Raw genomic sequence first — 20,142 nt, 5'->3', positions numbered from 1 at the left:
ATAAGAAATCCCTCATTTAAAACTTAAAAGCCTATGGGATAGAACTATGGTCACATGAGACACAGAGAATAATGAGATATAAAAGCTAACTTTTCCTCAGATTGCACAAGTGAAGAAGTCATGATTTTAATCCCAGATATCTAATAGTATGTATCTATATAAATGTGCCCAAATGGTATATAAATGTCATTGTGACACCATAGAGAAAATCATGTTTGTACTACCCTAGACCACAATTACTTGGAAAATTAAGGCAAGAGATGAGAAAATGCCTTGGGGTTTTGGGGGATAAGGAGGTTGTTGTATTTTTTATAAACTCTAACCATAAAAATGAGATGAGAAAACAGAACTGCTCTATGACCCAGCAATCCTACTTTGGGGTATATATCCAAAGGAATGAAAATCACTGTCTCAAGAAGATATATGTACTTCCATGTTCATTGTCAAATTATTCACAACAGGGGTGTCTGGGTGGCTCAGTAGGTTAAGCCTCTGGCTTCGGCTTGGGTCATGATCTCAGGGTCCTAGAATCAAACCCCGCATGGGGCTCTCTGCTCAGCAAGGAGCATGCTTCCCCCTCTCTCTCTGCCTGCCTCTCTGCCTACTTGTGATCTCTCTCTCTGTCAAGTAAATAAATAAAATCTTTTTAAAAAATGTATTCACAACAGCCAAAATATAGAAACAAACTACGGGGCCATTGACAGATGAATGAATGAATGATACACACACACACACACACACAGAGTAAAATAATACTCAGCCATAAAGAAGGGAATCCTGCCATTTACGACAACACAGATGGACCTTGAGGGCATTATGTTCAGTGAGAAAAGTTAGAGAAAGAAAAGCATTGCATCATCTCAATTATTTTCATAAGAAACAGAGTAGAATGGTGGTTGCAGGGTGGGGGGTTTGGTGCGGGGGAAATGAAGAGATGTGGCAAAGGGCACAAACTTTTAGCTCAGATGGCAAGTTCTAGGGCTCTATTCCAGCATGGGGACTATAGTTAACAATCTTGTATTGTGTGTTTAAAGGTTGCTATGAGAGCTTTAGTGTTCTCACCATAACAACAAAAGAGTAATTGTGTGAGATGAAGGATGTGCTAATCTTGTTTGTGGTAAACATTTCACAATACCTAAGTGTATCAAATCATCACATTGTGTATCTTAAACTTACACAATGTTTTATGTCAGTTAGATCTCAATAGGCTGCATAAAAAATTTTGGATGAGTAGAAAATAGCTAGTCAGGTCAATTATAACACATTTTTCATCACTTTGTCTGAAATACCAGAATCACTTCCAAGGAAGCATAGAATCTAGCAATCCACTGATGCTGAACTTGGTTATAGACTTTGTAATATAAAGTTATCACAAATTTGACAATGTTTCTCCTTTTTTTTTCTTACCCTTACATTTACACAAAGCAGGAAACTCACAACCCCATAACAGACTCACTGGGGAACTGTACTTTCTCAAGCCTGAATATCCCATTAATATTTTGTATAGAACAAGGAAAATAATAACATTAATTTCTAGTACAACTCTATGCCACATATAAAGTGTTTGGTGAATTTCTTTGAGGAGGTATAATTAGTTTCAGAGAGGTGAAACTGGACTAAAATAATGGCTTTTCAAGACTCATTAATCCAAGAGCAAGGAAGTTATCTGACCACCCAGGGCCTTGGTCAGATAACTTCCACACCTTCCAAGGTCTGGCTCAAACACCACCATTTCTGAAAAGATTTCCTTGAACCGCACGCCCCCAAATTAATACTTCTTCTAAATCACTTTTTATCATCTCCTGAATTATCTCTTTAGTCTATCTCCCTAACCAATGTAGCTTGAAAAAAGGAGCTAGGTGTTTCTTAAAATCTTAAAAATATTTTAACTTTTTAAAATCTGTATTTTGAAATAATATAGATGGCTGTGAAATTGCAAAAATAGTACAGAAAGGTCCCACATACTTTTCATTGTTTCCCCCAAAGATAATACCTTACATGACTATAGCGTGCTCTCAAAACCATGAAGTTGACCTTGGTATAATCCACAGACCTTATTCAGACCTTGCTATGCCCTCCCGTGTGTGCATGTGTGTGTGTGAGATTGGTGTTATCACGGGGTGTAGATTGTGTAAGACAACCACAATTAAGATACAGAATGGCCCATCACCACAAAAATTTCCCTCCAGCTTTCCCAGCATAGTTAACAACCACGCCCACCCCTCCCCAGCTCTCCTTGAACTTAATCTGCACAACCTCTAATCTGCTCTACATCTCAGTAACTTTGTGTAAACGGAATCTTGCGATATGTGACCTTTTGATAATGGCTTGTTTCGCTTGCTTGAGAGCCATCCAAACTGTTAACTGTTAAAGTGTATCGCATTTGCTCCTTTTTAATGCTGAGAAATATCCAGGGTGTGGCCCCACTATAGTTTAACTATTTACCCACTGAGCCGGTACTTCTCACTCTGAGGAATTTCTGGGTTGTTTCCAAGTTTGGGGCTTTACCATTTAACTTTCCAGTACTTAGCAAGGTGACTTGATCGCAGAAAACACTCAACTTGGGTTCGTCAATTTGAATTAATTGCTAGTCCCACCCAACGCTGAATTCTGTGCAGACACTTGCAGTACGTATGGCCCTGAGGGGAAATGTTTCTCCGCATTTCCACTGACTTCACTCTTATCTTCATCTGATACCGAGAGATTGCAAAATCTCCGTGTGGTTCTCATTCCATTTTAGAAGTTAAGAAGTGCTTTGGGGGGGCGCCTGGGTGGCTCAGTGGGTTAAGCCGCTGCCTTCAGCTCAGGTCATGATCTCAGGGTCCTGGGATCGAGTCCCACATCCGGCTCTCTGCTCAGCAGGGGGCCTGCTTCCCTTCCTCTCTCTCTGTGATCTCTTCCCTTCCTCTCTCCTACTGTGATCTCTCTCTGTCAAATAAATAAATAAAATCTTTTAAAAAAAAAAAGAAGAAGAAGTGCTTTGGGGTCCAGTGAAAACAGATTCCTGGTACTCACACCTTGGTGGTTATGAAACCACCCAGCCAGTACCACGATGTGAGAGGGGCTCTGATCTCAACATCTCCATCGGCATCGCCGCAGCCCCACACAGCCAGTCCCAATGAAAAGAAACATGACAATAATATTGTGCCATCATTAACACTTGCGGTGAAGTATAAAGGCACCAATACTTTGCTTTTCAGTAACTCCTCAGTAACTCAGTAACTCCTACCTTTGTTTGCCACTGAAAAATTTTCTTGATTGAAACCTAGTTGACATAATTCTACATCAGTGTCAGGTATCAACATAGTAACTTGATAGCCTAGCCTTATGCTTATGCCTCATGCTATGCTCACAAGCGTAGCTCCCATCTGTTACCATCTAGGGGTATTGTAGGCCCTCTGTTCCCCGAGCTGTGTCTCTTATTCCCAGGACCTGTTCATTCCATCACGAGAAGCCCGTGTCTCCCACTCTGCTTCACGCCTTTTGCCCATCTTCTCACCCCTCCCCTCTGACAACCTCTTGGCTTGTACTCTGTATTTACAGGTCTGTTTCTGTTTCTGCTTATTTGTTAGTTTTTGTTGCTTTGTTTTTATCATTTTTAATCTGTGTGCAAATTGCTTCCTTAACCAAACCTGTCAACTGAGCCGGGGGAAAAAGTTAACTTTTTTGGAATACTATGTGCCCTTCAGTTTCATCAAAATAAGCATTTTAAGTGCTTACTTGGGCAGCACATACACTAGAGTTGGAACAGTAGAAGATTAGCATGACCCCTTGTGGGGAGAATGCCTCACGAATTCATGAAGGGTTCCATATTTTTTAAAAATGATAAACACTAGCAAATGACCTCCTTGCCCTGACACCATACCCCTCCCCAAAGAAAGATCTCTGGAAACTGCTATAGGTAAAAACACCTGGTCCTGGACTCTATCAAAACACCTCATTAGCCATGTAGGGCAACGAAGCTCCAAACACAGAAGACAGAGGCCAAAAAATCAGGACTGGAATGGAAGAAAGGAAAAACTGTTAACTACCTATGCAGTGAGATTTGCCACAGGGATATATGGAAACTACATAGGTTTCAATATTCTAGTAAGATAATATGATTTATATTACTAAAAAGTACACGAATATGATAGAAAATTAGAAAAATGCAAATATTATAAACATTGTTTAATATCGTGGGTTCTTTAAATGGAATTTTAGGCATTGGTGTACTACATACCCTTATTTCCAACAGTTTAAGGTTTCAAAAGGCAAATATAGTTAGAAGTTCTAGTTGCAAAAAACAAACAAACAAAAAACTGCTTAGCTCTTTTCATATTGAAAAAAACTTAGTTATTCTAAGTAATCAAAGATCTGATAAAGACAATGTGAAGTATAGCAAGTATTTAAAAAGACGCAGAATATTTGCTTCTGAGGCAGATTACATAAAAGGTAAACAAAAACCATTTTATCATCTTTTATTAAGAGAAGACCAATAATCTAAGACGTGATTTTAACAGAGAGAAAATTAAAGTCTGGCTTTGTATCGCCTATCACTGAGACAATCTGGCAAGTGGTCGGTACTCAGGAGATGCTCGTGGTACTGGGGTTGCCAGCAGGGAAAAAATGATCAAGTTTCCACCCCAATATCTTCTTGGGAAAATCCCTGGTAAAGTCCCTGAGGGAAAACTGTCTTCACCATAAAAAGTTCCTTGACCCTTCCATTGCCATCTCCTCCATCCTAACCCTCTCCCCTCTACCTCCAAGCTGAAAGGATTGGACTATTTGAACTCTAAAGCACCTTCTGGTTCCTTTTCCTACAGACCTAGCTCTTTCTGTCTAAATTGTCCTCATCTGTCATCAGCCACCAGACAGAGAACCACATGAGCACAGGAACTAACCTTCAGCGCTCAGCAAGACGTGCAAGGAGATTTGACCATAGCCCATGCCCAATAAACCATACCCCATTGCTGATTTGCATTCTTTCTGAATGAAGAAGAAGGTCTATCTCCCAATCTTGTTGACCCATCCTCCATAGAGAATGTAGGGAACATATTGTCAAAGACGCAGAATGGAAATTGGGTTTGTTTTTTTTAAGATATTTATTTTTAAGTAATCCTCACACTGAAGGTGGGGCTCGAACTCACAACCCTGAGATCAAGAGTTGTGGGCTCCGCGGTCTAATCCAGCCAGAAGCCCAGAAGCAGAAAGGAAGTTACATCACATTCCTCAAGGGAGTCCTCGTACAGAGCTAAGCAAAGAGCAGAGTCATCCCTGAATGTCCAAACTCTTCCCTAATTTTAAGTAGAGTGGTGTTCTACCCAAGGCAATACTCCTCAAGCTTTTGTCATTCCCATTTCTCATTCACAATGTTTGCTATATCCGCATGCCATCCATAATACTGCTTATTCAGAAGTCTCAGAATCAATTCTTGTAATTTTTTTTAAAAAAGAAACTTCCTACTGGCGTGCCTGGGTGGCTCAGTCAGTTAAGTGTCTGCTTCAGTTCAGGTCATGATCCCGGGGTCCTGGGATGGAGTCCCACATGGGGCTCCCTGCTCAGCAGGAAGCCTGCTTCTCCGTCTCCCACTGCCCCTGCTTGTGCTCTCTCTCTGTCTCTCAAATAAATAAATAAAATCAAAAGAAAGAAAGAAAGTAAGAAACTTCCTGCAGCTACTATAAATGGAAGGAGAGGTATAATTTGCCAAAACTTGAAAATCACCAGAAACATAATAACAGCACAAAACATAATTGGTGACAAAACAGATGCCATGACTTGTCAGGGCACTAGAGTTTAAAAACTTCTTTTCTTGTTAAATGCACTCTTTGCCAGGGAGATGAGCAATGGCTAGAAACAAAGACATAAACCAAAGTTAGACTCTCACCTTGCAACATTCAGAAGGTTGAAAGAAAAGACATTTTCTTAAGGTTTTATTTTTAAATAATGCCAACACCCAATGCGGGACTTGGACTTACAACCCCGAGACCTAGAGCTGCATGCTCTACTGACTGAGCCAGCCTTATGTCCCAGAAGGTTGAAATAAATTTCAACCCAGAAGGTTGAAAGAAATTTGATAGGATGTATAATGGCCCCCCAAAGATGTCCGTGTCCTAATCCCACAAGCCTGCGAACGTGTTACCTTCTTTGGCAAAAGAGACTTTGCACCCGTCATTATGTTAGGAAACTGGAGGTGAGAATTTTATTCGGGGTTATCTGGGTGGACCCAATGGAAGCACAAGGGTTCTTATGACAAGGAGGCAAGTAGAAGGTCAAAGTCAGAGAAAGGAAATACACCTTGGAACACCCAGAAATAGTATGATGTACTTGGAGCCGAGAAATGAAGGCAGCCCCTCGAAGCTGGGAACCATAAGGAAGCAGATTCTCTCCAGAAGTCTTCAGAAAGAATGCAGCCCAACCAGCACCTTGATCTCAGCTCCCTGACCTTGACCTTGGCTTTCAGAACCATAAGAGAATAAATGTACGTGACTTTAAACCATAACTTCTGTGGTCGTTTGTTACAGTGGCCATAGGAACTGACTTTCCCATCCTGTGATTCTGTGTTATTTAACTCCTCTGAATGATTTAGCAGCCTATGCAGCAGCTGAAATCTCCCATAGTCCCAGGGGAATCTAGCCCATGCTTAGGGAAACAGTGCCTAAGAAACTCCATTGGTTCGACAGGGGAAAAAGGTAGCCATAGATTAGAGCAGCTGCGGAAGAACTGGGGCCTGAGGCAGTGAAGCTGGTTGTTAGATGACAGGGGAAGCTGCATGTGACCAGTGTCCGGCTTCCTCTCCTGCTTCATTCCTCAAGCTGGACGACAGCATTCCGGAATCAGCCCTCCTTCAGCAAATGAACCCTGCCCTGAGGTAGGCCATCCCTCTGGTTCTTTCTGCTCCCAAACTGCACTGCCTTTCTTTGGATTAAAATCGGCTTGGAAATAGTCTCTTAAATTAAATAGCAAACAAATAAAATTATTTTGTTTTTGCTCAACTGTAAAAGTAAAATCTGTTTATTATAGACATTTTAGAAAATAGACACTAACAAAGAAAATAATAAACAACCAAAGTCCTTACCATCCTAACAAAGAAAATAATATATAACCAAAATTCTCACCACCAAAAGCTATTTGGTTCACATTTTGATAGATTTCTTTCTGGTCTTATTTTTATTCAGTAAATATTATTTACTAGCTTTTATCTTCCCTATTGAAACGTATGGTGAACATGTTACTATCTTGCTGCAATAGATCTGTAATGACTGAGTAGTACTCTGCTGTGAGATTGAACTAGATTTTCTGGTTACATTTCCCTCACCTGGCTATTTAATGCTATTTCTGTTTGTCACTGATGGGTCCTAGAAATAAATTTCTGAATGAAGAATATCTCATTGTGGGGGCACCTGGGCAGCTTGATCAGTTGAGCATCCAACTCTTGGTTTTGGCTCAGGTCATGATCTCAGGATTGTGAGCTGGAACCTCATGTCTGGCTCCGAGCTGGGAGTAGAGTCTGCTTGGTCTTCTGTCCTTCCCTCTCCCCGCGTGTGCTCTCTCTCTCTCTCAAATAAATAAATCTTTCAAAAATATATTTAATTCTGGAATTAATTGCAAGTTTGAGTGAATAAAAGAAAGGGAAATAAGTAGTGACCTTTTTGGGGAAAAGAGTGAGAAGTGTCTCCTTTCTTCCTATTTTATGTGTTAAATGAGAGTACATGCTTGTCTTCCTCTTGACCTTGTGTTGGAGAAAGAAAAAGGGCAGAAAGAGATGTTCTGGAAATGGAGTAATTCCTAAAGAGGACAAAAAAATAGGTGAGAGGTTTTTTTTCCTACGGTATTTAGATGAATTTATAAATACTTCTCGGGTCAGTGCTTTCTGGTTGCAGAAAGGTGTAGCAGGTGGACAGCCCTCATTATGGCTCATTGGGAAGCTCCTTCCAAGGTCTTTCCAAAGTCTTGGCTGTTATCAGAAAAGTCGCAGGCTATTCCCACAGACAGAAAGAGACCTGTGCATTATAATCAACACAGATGATCAGATTGTAAAGCTGCAAAGTCAGTTTCTGCCTCAGCTGTCTATGCAGGTTGTTAGAGGCAGAACTTCCAGATATCCCCCTTGCCTAGTGGTGTTGTGGCAAAGCCAGAGGTGGCCAGAGCCACCCAGCATGGGGCGGGGATCAGGCAACTCTGCCCACACCCAGCCTCACAAACCCGACATCCTAGAGACTGTGATCCACAGTCAGGGTCGCCTGCTTCGGACTCCTTATGTATTTTAACTGAAATGTGAGGCAAAAAATGTACGAGTAATCTGATTTCTTTTTGGTTTTCTCTGCATCAAGCCTACAAATTGGTATTCAGTCTCGTGATAAGAATGGCAATAAATACCAATGACATATTAAGAAGCTTCTAGATGCCAGGCTTACTGCTGTGCACCTCACGTGTGTGTGTGTGTGTGTGTGTATGTTTTAGGCTTTACTATAATGCTGCAAGGAAGGTGTTACTATTCATTTATACATAAGAACAGGGAAAATCAGAATATGGCCGAGGGTGCACAGCTGGTGAGAGCAGAGCTGGGATTTGAACCCAGAGCTGTCAGATTCCACCATTCCCAATGCTTCTGGTAGATGGGATTCCTTGCTAGGTGTCCTTGAGGTTTCAGTTGGGATTTCCAGGTTCCATAACTGAACCCACACATCCCCATGCTTACCTTTTAAAAAAATGGCCTTAGGAAAAAATTTTTTAAAGAGACTCAATAATACTTCTAGTCTTTCATGTTCCTCAGTTGTTCTATCATTCAGGAGGTATATTGTGGGTTTGAAAAAGCAGGAATAAAATTTTTTTTCTATATTTTTAAGGACCTTGTTTTAAGATTGTACAGTTTCTGGATTTGTTGTTGTTGATGTTTGTTTTATTTGTTTTGTGTTTATTGATGTGAGGAAGGAGAGGCTTCATATTCCAGGCATATTATAGACAATCAATTCAACGTTTCAAGGCGCAGGACCCCTTGGGGAGAATCTTCTAGAAATGATCTATGTCAACATTAGTGACAGGGCGAGGTAGGCTACTATGTTCTGGACATGGGCAGACTCCCCAAGCAAGAATTCATAGGAAGGAGAACCAACTTCTGAATCCAGAGACACTTCCTATCTAAATCTCTTCAAGCGTCCCAGTGGATGTGGCCAGGATGTCCCCTGAATCCCAGTGAAGTGACAGAGGGAGCTGTCTCTACCTTACTTCCTCTCTCCTCCTCCTCTCACTTTGCATTCTGCAGTGCTCCTTGCCTGCCTTGGCCCTCATCATGCAAAATATTTGGGCAAATTGTTTCCTTCTTCTGGGCCTTTTTATCTATAAAATAAATTAGCTGATCTTCTAGGTCTTTGTCAGCCTCAATATGTGTATTCCTATAAATGTGATCACTTTTAAAACATCAACTTGGGGGCGCCTGGCTGGCTCCATCAGTTAAGTGTATGACTCTTGATTTCGGCTCAGGTCAGGATCTCAGGGTTGGAGATCGAGCCCCATGTCAGGCTCCACAATGGGCATGGAGTCTGCTGGTGATTCTCACTCCCTCTGCTCCTTTCCCTCCCCACCTCAAAAAAAGTAAAAAAATAAGAAATAAAATATATTTAAAAATAAAAAAATTTTAAATGTCAAAGGAGAGATTATACAAACCATCTCCCCCTTGATGTTCAAACAGTATTAGGACCAAAAAAAAAAAAAAAAATCTTTTCAAACAAAAAAATAGGACCTAAGGCTCAGACACATGTAAAATCAATGAATAGTAGATGTTTAGTCTAAATTTATCAGATAAAATTCACTTTTATGACCTTCTGCCATTATGAAGTGGTAAAGATAAAGTTACCTTGATAATCCTCAGAATTAGGAGTTTTTATAAGCCACATTACTCCAGGGACTCAGTATTGGCTTTATGTTGAGTTAAGTGATATGATAACACCTGCACACGAAAGTATTTAAAGTCATAATTGTTAAACCATTAAATGGTTTCAAACAACCTCAATTCTCTTAAATTGTATAAGATAGCATAGGACATTCTAGCATAACTTAATGAATATATGGCTATTTATGTGAACTTTGATATGCAAATAGACATTTGTGATTACCTGGGAAGCAAAGTTATTTAAATGAGTAAAATTACGTTCGAAAACAGAATTGAATGCCTCCCTTGGCAGACTTCTCGCAGCCCTTCTACAGAACCCAGACTTAACAAAATACTTTGAGAACTACTGATCTGGTTTCAACGAAATTGTATAGATTCCAGGGTCTAGATGGGGGAAGTGAATTCCCCGGGGTCACAAAACTAGCTTCTCCAGGGACCCCAGACCCCGACTCCCACTCCAGTGCTCCCGCCACTTCCCTAGAATGCCTCACTAACCAAGGTCCTTTTTATCAGTGGAACTTCAGGCCTTATGACAAAACAAAGTAGAGATTTTTCCTGATTAGGGGGAAAAAATACAGCTGGGGACAAAGGCACTGATTTGGATAGCTCCTAAATTACTTATCTGCATTCTCAAATGGTTGAATCCTACATCTGATGACTGCTAGCTTTATTTAACTGTATAAATGTGTTCACAAGTTTTAGGTAGTTTAAGCTCAATACTCACACTTATTTGCCGGCTGACTTAATAACAGATGTGAAAGTCCTAAGACCCTCCTTTTTCCTGATAGCTGTTCTCTAAAGGCCATAAACCTGCAATCACTAGCCCAGACCCCTTACCCCAGAATGCATGCACTCTGGACATGGCTTCAGAAGGAGAGAAGTCAGTGCTCAGACCAGAGCTACTTGGGTCCCCTAATTTTTCCTGTGGGTAATATGCATGGGAAAAAATACCTCTCCTTTGCAACACTATGCAATTATCAGCCAGACTTTATCACTAGGATGACAGGTGGATATCAATTGATGGACATCAATTACCTGGCCCCTGGGGTTTACAGGGTCCTCAGACATGCTCTGGATTCTGCCCCTCACTTTCCTTTTTTTTTCTTTTTAAAGATTTTCTTTATTCATTTGATAGAGAGAGATAGAGCACAAGAGAGAGCGAGAAGCAGACTCCCTGCTGAGCTGGGAGCCCAACATGGGGCCGAATCCCAGGACCTGGCGATCATGACCTGATCCAAAGGCAGACTCTTAACCATCTAACCCACCCAGGTACCCCCTGCCCTTCACTATCTTTTGCCAAAATGCTCCCCCGCCCCTACACACACACAGTGGGGAACTATGTTTAGCTAGGACTCAGACTTACTTTTTAAACTAATTCTATCATCACAAATATCTTCCTTCATGATTTGCAAACATATACTGAATTTTTGTCAATTATTCACTTCAAATTTGTCTTCCTTCCTTGACATGCTCTCCAGGAAACCATCTTAATATTACATATAATGGATCTCTTAAAAGCTAGAAGAATTGGAATCTAAAGTCTAAAGTCTTCAAGACAACCGTCTGCTGTTGCTTTCTAACTGCCAAGTTCAGTGGTCTCATTGAAGCCATCTTGGAAGTTCAAGCCCTTTGGGGCTATTCTCAGACCTCTTTTATCTAGGATTGTGTGACCCTGGAAGCAAAATTTCTCTGTCCTTTTATCAGACTATTTGAGAAACGCCTCCATGGGCGGCAGTAGGTGACTCCCAGCACTTTCTTGGCATCGCGCACACCAAATCTGTGTGATCTTACTATCTAGGCTTAGCTATATTTGTTTATTAAATGCAACCCAGATTTATGATAATTAATGTTTAAATCCCCTTTGAGATGAAAGCAAACGGAACCAACACAAGCTGTCATTAACAGCCATAAAAATGAGTAACCAGCATGTTTGTTTCTTCAACCCCCATTGTTTTCCCTGATATATTTTAAAATCTCAGAGAGGTTGTAGTTATTATGAATCATCTTTTTACTATATTTTTTTGATGCTGATGAACACAAGGATAACTTTAACCCTAAAAGCTCCAGTTGTAGCTTACCCTCGGGATTAAAATCCCTTCCGAGGTCAGAGTTACTCTGGAAGAATTTGCCCCACAGCGATGGGTGACTCTCCCTGCAGGCAGGTGGTCTGTGAGTGCAGCCCAGCAGCGACCCCCCCCCCAAACCCAGCTCACCCCCAGAACCATCTGGGGGGTGGTAAAAATATAAATCCCTGGATCCCAAACCTGGAGATCCTGCTTCAGCCAGCCTAGGGTGGAAACTGAAGTCAGAATCAGCTATTAGATGATTCTCAGTCTAATTTCCACGAATATGGGAGGTAAAGTCAGCTGGGAAAACTTCAGCCCCGCCTGGTCTGATCAAAGCCAGTACTTTGGAAAGAGCACACATTAGTCTGTGCGTGTGTCATCCAGGGGAACAGATGATGTGTTCGAGAGCTGGTGAGAATAAAATGCTTCAGTGGTGGAGCATAAGGAACATCTCATAGAATGTCAGTGCCAAGAGTCACATTCTTTCTCACCTTGAAAACAGGTGCTACATCATGGTAATTATTAGCTCATAAGCAAAACTACTTTTGGAGGATTTATCGACAGTTACAAAAAGCCAGCAATTTTATTTTTTTAAAGATTATTTATTTATTTATTTGAGAAAGAAAGAGAGAAAGAGCACAAGCAGGCGGAGGAGCAGAGGGAAAGGAAGAAGCAGGCTCCCCACTGAACAGGGAGCCCCACGCAGGGCTCAATCCCAGCACCCTGAGATCATGGCCTGAGCCCAGGGCAGATGCTTATCCGAATGAGACACCCAGGCGCCCCCCAAACCCAGCAATTTTAAATACTGATTGTAATGCATGTTCATATACCTATTCCAAGTAGAATTTCTTTTCTGAGACCTATATTCATATGCTGCAATGATGCGAATGGGCAAATTCTTTGCTGGGGACTGCCTCCTGCCTTGCGGCATGTTTAGCGGCATTCCTGGACTCTACCACTAGGTGTCAGTAGCACCTCCCCTAGTAGTGACCACCGAAATTGTCTCCAGATAAGGTCAGAAAGTTCCCGGAAACAACATTGTTCCGGGTTGAGAAGCGTTTCTCTAGGAAAATCATGTACGCTTTCTGGGGCTTCTGGAACTTATAACGGAAGATGAAAAAGTAAAGGTGTAATTCACCGCAGTGGAATCAGAAAAGACTAAAGGATAAGTTATAGTTGTAAAATTAAATAACTGCTTATATTTTAAAAATTCAGATTCAATACCCACCCGTATTGAAAAATAATTTTTTAAGATTTTATTTATTTATTTATTTGAGAGAGAGAGAAAGAGCACAAGAGTAGGGTGAAGGCAAAGGAAAAAACAGGCTTCCCAAGAACCAGGGAGCCCAAGATCAGGACCTGAGCTGAAGGCAGACATTTAACCGACTGTGCAGCCCAGATGCCCCTTAAAAAAATAGATTTCAAATGGTCTGGAGTTCTAAATGGGAAAATATTGGTAAATATACAAAGTATATTTATGTAACCTTGGAGTAAAGAAAATTTATCTTGGGGGAAAAAAAATCAGGAAACCTGGAAGCCCAAATTAAAACCCTCAAGAGTCTTAACTCTGTAACATGTTAACATTTATGTAAAATGAAAAAGGAGCTAAAGAAAGGCACCATAATCAAAATTTTATAAAAGAGGAAAAAGAAAAAATATTTGTAATACATGTAAAAACTAAAGGTCAATATTCATAAAAAAAATGAAAAACCCAACAAATCATTTTCAAAAGGCAGAGAAAATAGGCTAATATTTTGAAAGAGCGATTCGTAAAGAAAAATCAAAGAGCCAGAGCACAGGAAAATTGTCCAAGTCAGTCATAACTCAGTAGAACACAAAGAAAAATTACAGTATCAGATTGGCAAAAATAAAAAGATTTATGGAATGTGGAACTGATGAAGGAGGATGGGGAGTAATAATCATGCTCACACCCTATTAGCAGAACTTACCCTGGGTCAGTCCTTTGGGGGAAATTTAGCAGTAGCTCTGAAAATGTAGAAACTGTATAACCTTTGAACTCGTATTCCCCACCTTAAATCCACCCCATAAAAATACTCTCATATGTGTACACTACATGTAGATATGAAGGTATGGTATTGTTTGTAATAAATAAATATTACAAGCGGAAGGAAGTTAGTCCTCTATAAAGAATGGTTGGTACATCGTTATATCTTGATACCTACAATGTGGCTTTTTGCGGTAGTGAAACCGAAAGAAACAAATTTAAAATATTAAAATGAAAAGGCCTTTTTATATGACAAAGTTCCTTTGTTTTTTCTTTTCTTTGTTTTTTTTTGGGGGGGGAGCAGAGGGAGGGGAAGAGAGGGAGAATCCGAAGCAGGCTCCAAGCCCCACATGGGGCTTGACCCCATGACCCTGAGACCATGACCTGAGCTGAAACCAAGAGTGGTTCACTTAACCTACTGAGCCACCCAGGCGCCCCTGACAGAAAATTTCAAAGCTATATAGAAATATGGAGATAAACACAATTTATATAAACAAATTTATTTATTCACATATATAAAGTTACATGCATTTGTCTGTGAATGTATAATTACATGTATGTGTAAACATATAAAAAGCATCTTGAAGGTTACATATCAAGCTATTAGTGAGAATTAACTCCAGGAAGAAAAGTACGATGTACATCTCATTCTATGTGCTGTATAGTGTTTTGAAGTTTCACCGCAAAGATGCAGGATGCAGATTATATCATTTTGGAACAAAAGTCAGGAAGTTGAACTCTGTAATGTCAGAAGCTCTAACAAACATTGGGCTGGATTCATCTTGGGTTAGAAGTAAATGTGAAAACTTAAGCCACCCAGCTGGGGTCTCTTTCACAGGACCCTACAAGAAGGAAAGAAACAGGGAAAGAAAGTTCGATGTCTTAAGCACCCACATGGGCTTATTCCATTTGTATACATTTTCCCATTTATCATGGTGATGTCATAGTTTACTGAGCCAGGGAGAGCTAAGGGGCTTCACAAAGATCACAGAGCTGGAAGGGACGGAGTCAGGAATCAGACGTAGACCCATGTGCAGGGGGTATAACCTCGGCTCTCCACACTGAATGATTCTAGTTTCCTTGGTTAATGGAGATACTGGCTTATGGTCTAACATCAACTCAGCCATTAGGAGGCCACGGTGAGGAGCAGCTAGCCAGCCCAACGACTACCATGACCCACAAGAAGCAAACTCGCTGAGATGTGCTCATTTCCTGCTCTGCATCAGGCATTGCCTTCATACCCGCTTAACCCACACAGCAGCCTGGGAAGAAGGGCCATTACTATTCACATGGTACAAAATGGGGGACGCCTGGGTGGCTCAGAGAGTTGAGGGTCTGACCCTTGATTTTGGCTCACGTGGTGATCCCAGGGTCATGAGATCGAGCCCTGCGTCTGGGCGTTGGATCTGCTTGAGATTCTCTCTCTCCCTCTGCCCCTCCCTTGTGCTCTCACTCTTTAACAACAACAACAACAAAATAAAGTGACACTGAGTCCCAGCAAGGGTAAGAAAGTTGCAGAAAGTTACACATACAGTAAGCGTAGGACGCGCCAGCTTCCAACCCCACCCACAAAGATCAACCATTAGATAACCATCCACAAATAAAAGAGCTCTAGGAGCTGTCAGAGTCCACCTAAAGAATCTCAGCGACACAGTGTAGCAAATACTCTGACAGTAACCACACCCAGGAATAAAGGAAGACAGCCTCATTTTACCAGCATCCCTCCAGCCCTGGAGCCAGTTGTCTGGTGTCGAACGGGAGCTCCCCAGCTGAGAGAGTGCCCCTTGCTGAGAAAGGAAGAGGTGGTAAGTGGGGAGCTTCCCCAGCCTTTCAGGACACCACATCAAAGACCTGCTTTAGTTTCACCCCACCCATTTGGCAAAGCTGAGACACTTAGGGACAGCTAGGAACAACGAAGTTACAGGGGCCACGAATGATGGCCACAAGGCAGGAGCCACCATGGTACCCAGCAACCTGTTCTATGGACAAACCCAGCAACTTTTCCCACTCAAGAAATCAGTGGCTGGGGGCAGCAGGGGGACTCAGGTGGTGAAGTGTCTGCCTTCGGCTCAGGTCATGCTCTCAGGGTCCTGGGGTGGAGTCCCACATCCGGCTCCCAGCTCAGTGGGGAGCCTGTTTCCCCCTCTCCTTCTGCCCTTCCTCCCCGCTCATGATCTCTCTCTCCCTCTCTCAAAGAAATAAAAATTAAAAAGAGAGAAAGAAGTAGGAAGGAAAGGAAGGAAAGGAAGAAAGATGCCAGTGGCCAGCACAGCCCCCACAGACCCCTGCTGATTTCACTAGGTTTGCTCCATGTACATCCCAGATACAAGCCTCCCAAAACCCTGCTGCCCTCCACTCCCCCGCCCCAGTCCCTGCTCCCTTTCCCTCTCCACTCCCCTCCCTAGACACCTCTCTCCCACCCTCCTCTGCCTCTGCCGAAGCAGCCGCCTAGTCCCTCCCTCTGCCGAAGCAGCCGCCTAGTCCCTCACTCTATACTTGCGCACTACCAGCCTGACTCGGGTCACGGACTGCCACAGCCTTGCACATGCCCAGTGGGAGATGGCAGTCATAAGAGTACACACTGACAGCCAAGGCCCCCGGCAGCTGCCAGTGTGCCCACGGCTGTGTCCAGTCCTTGCCACTTGCCCTACAACTGCCACTATAAGCGTGTCTATACTTGACTCCCGCAACTAACAGCCCAGTGGGTACATAACACCAGCGTCAGCCCCCATGGCTGCCTACCCTGATTCCCAGCTGCTGGGCCTACTGAGGACCCCAGCGGCCCTGGCCACCACCGCAGACCCCCACACACTCACTAAGGGCCACAGAGTTGTTGATGCAATGGACCTCGGCAGCCTGAGTCAAAAAGACCTCCTTCCCCTCTGGACCTGGCACTGACACCCAGCCCTGCATTTGGCACCCTGTGCCATTAGACCTTGTATCACAGCAGGCCACAGCATGCTCCCACCCACAGACAAAAGGTTTCCCTCACCAAAATCAGCTCATCAAGTCTGAATGAGGTGACCGTATCTTCAAATACAGACACCTGTTCCACACTATGGTAATCACAAAGAATGAGGGAAACATGACTCTAGCAAAAGCATAAGGCATACCTCCAGGAACCGGCCCCAAAGAAACAGAGATCCAGAAATTGCCTGACAAAGAGTTTAAAATGCTTCTTCTATAGCTACTCAGAGGGCTGAAAGTACACAGGTAACGATTTAATGGTCTCAGGAAAACAATACGAGAACACAATGGAAAGTTCAACCAAAGATAGAAAATATATATAAAAAATAAAACCAAATAGAAATTTGGGGCTAAAGAATACAATGGCTAAATTGAGAACTCAACAGAGAATTTGAAAGAAGACTTAAATGAAAAAACGAAGCCATGAGCTTGCAAACAGGTCAATTGAAATTATCCAATCAGAGAAGCAAAAGCTAAAAAAACAAAGAGAAGAATGAAAAGGAATGAAGAAAGCGTATGGGATTTATAGAAATAGCGTCTGTGCCGCTGGAGTCCACGAAGGGGAAGAAGGGAAGGCACAGAATGCTTATTTAAAGAAAAACTGGTGGAGAATTTCCCAAATCTAGGGAGAGAGATGGATATGCAGGTTCACAGAGCTCAGAGGTCACTCCAAAATTTCAATCCAAAACGATCTTCCCCAAGATACATTGTAATAAAACTGTCTAAAATTAGAGACAAAAGAGAATTTTAAAAGCAGCAAGAGGAAAACAATTCTCTGATACAAAAGAGCCCCCACAGAGCTGTCAGTGTAGGTCTTAGCAGAGACACCGCAGCCCAGGAAGAGTGGGATGAGATACTCAAAGAGCTTAAGATGCTTCCAACAGAGAATACTTTCTCAGCAAAGTCATCCTTCGGATAGACAAAAGCTGAAGGAATCTTTTTTTAGGGTATGACTATTTGGTTTTAGAAATTAACCTACCCTGAGGCACCTGGGTGGCTCAGTGCGTTGACTGTCCCACTCTGTTTAGGCTCATGTCATGACCTCAGGGTCCTGAGATCAAGACCCGTCTAGGTCTGGGTGAGCAGCGGGGAGTCTGCTGGGCATTCTCCCTCTCCCTCCGCTTCTCCAACCACCCTCTCTCTATATATATCAAATAAATATACAAATAGAGCTTTGAAAAAAGGGGATGAACCCACATTTGAGGCTCTGCCTTCTTTCCGCCCAGCTACCATGATATTGTGCAATTGTTATTTTAAAACCCTGTAATCTTCCTTACGCCTAACACACACCTAAGCACATTCCATTGTCTTATTCTGCAATCATGTTTTCTTAAAGATTTTATTTATTTATTTGAAAGCAAGAGAGAGTGCACATGCGTTGGGGGAGAGGGAAAGGGAGAAGCAGACTCTCTGCTGAGCAGGGAGCTTGACACGGGGTTCTATTCCCAGGACCCTGAGGTCATGACCTGAGCCCAAGGCAGATGCCCAACCGACTGAGCCATCCAGGCGCCCTGCAGTCCTGTTTCAAGTGGTCTCAAAATGAGGATCCTGTGTTTTCAGGCATGTCTGACACACCGGGAGGGCGGATAAACCGAAAGGCCATTTACCTAAAGGGCTGGGGTGTCCTTCGAGATAAGTCTTGGTGATAAAGGAAGGGGTCAGGCCAAAGTCTGAGTCAGCATAGAAGTTCCTGTCATTTGATGGCAAAGGGAGTCTGCCCAGAGCACTGACTGGTACTTTCATTAGATTCTGGTGCCCAGGCCCGACTGGCCTCCAGCTTCAGCTTAGACGACCTAAAGGAACTGTTTTAATAAAACTCAATTCAGTGTCAGGCGAGCACAGTGCTAAGTCAAGACCCTTTTCACACACAACTCAAGCAGAAGAGAGAACTTCTCTCCCAGCTGAAGGGGCTTTTTCAATTTGCCTTTGTTTTTCTTACTCTCATGTTACTATTTGTTTTCTGTTTGGGGGATTTTGTCCTATTTTGTTTGTTTTATTTTTAAGGGTTTTTTTTTTTTAAAGATAGTATTTACTTATTTGAGAGACAGAGATAGGGAGAGAGAGAGTTTTTGTTGTTGTTGTTGTTGTTGTTGTTTTAATTTTGACAGAAAGGGAGAGAGAGCCCAAGAAGGGGGAGCAGCAGGCAGAGGGAGAGGAAGAAGCAGGCTCCTCACTGAGCAGGCAGCCCAATGCAGGACTCGATCCCAGGACCCTGAAATCATGACCTGAGCCCAAGGCAGAGGCTTAACCTATGGAGCCACCCAGGCACCTCTGTTTTGTTTGTTTCTTATAGTTTTAACATGCAGTACAACTTGGGGTAAGGCTACATGCTGATTCTTCATTCACTTTGTTCTTAGAAAGCTTTTCTTTAACCTCTGCCCTATTGGACCAGTTGCTTTTATGTCATTTTGATACTGAATTGATTTCTACATCATGAACATTAGGGGAGATCCATTTTCCTAGTTTTGAGATACCGGGGTCTTTCAGACCCTCCATCTTTAGGTATGGACACGATAAAAAAACCATTTTAAAAGATGACAAGAGTTCCCTGATAGAAGCCTTTACAGATAAAGCTCTCGAGAGAAACACTTCCCAGCTGGAGGTCAAGTTTGTTGGCACATCTGGACCCCCATTCTGTTTATAATTCTTCTGATGCTTCCAATGGCTTGAAAGTTGCTAAGGTAGTTAAAATTCTGGAGTGGGGAAGAAATGAACTTATTTCATGTTTGTTCAAAATTTATCTCCTTTAGCTGGTCTTAGAATGTCACTTTCCTGCTTCCAAAAGGACAGTTGGGAGCTCATAAAGTCACCCAAGAACTTGATAACCAAATTGAACTGTACTTTCTCTGTATTATGCTTGCACCTAAGGAGGGCATGGCTCAGAAAGGCTGAAAACAAAACCACCCCAAATGGCATTCTTTCTGAACTGAGCAGTTTAATTGGCATCAATTCTTTTATTAACAAATCCATATAATTTTCACAAGTTTATTACTCCAATGTGGGCATTGATCTTACCTGAATATATTGGAGCAAATGTGAGTAGATTATGTTTCCCAAATTTATAATGAAATCATTGAGAATAATCTCGAATCTCAAACCCAGGAGAAAAGTTTTAAAGAGATAGTTTCCAGAGATTGATGCCATTTCTTCTGACGCTGGTAAGGCTCTATACTCGAATGGGGACAAGGACACTGAAATGTCACATTTTCTTTTCCATGTAGTAATAACACTAA

The 20,142-nt window shown here is 42.2% G+C and overlaps 1 non-coding gene across 1 annotated transcript; it reads left to right on the top strand.

Moving 5' to 3' along the window:
* The first annotated feature begins 3,712 nt into the window (after positions 1 to 3,712).
* Positions 3,713 to 3,817, top strand: LOC131831015 (U6 spliceosomal RNA). The gene has a single exon (XR_009353533.1). It is a non-coding gene; the product is annotated as a U6 spliceosomal RNA (small nuclear RNA).
* Positions 3,818 to 20,142: the final 16,325 nt, after the last annotated feature.

The sequence above is a fragment of the Mustela lutreola genome, chromosome 4 (genome assembly GCF_030435805.1).
Source record: "Mustela lutreola isolate mMusLut2 chromosome 4, mMusLut2.pri, whole genome shotgun sequence".
Classification (NCBI taxonomy): domain Eukaryota; kingdom Metazoa; phylum Chordata; class Mammalia; order Carnivora; family Mustelidae; genus Mustela; species Mustela lutreola.
Note: the sequence above shows the minus strand (reverse complement) of the source record. Positions and strands in the feature narration are given on the sequence as shown.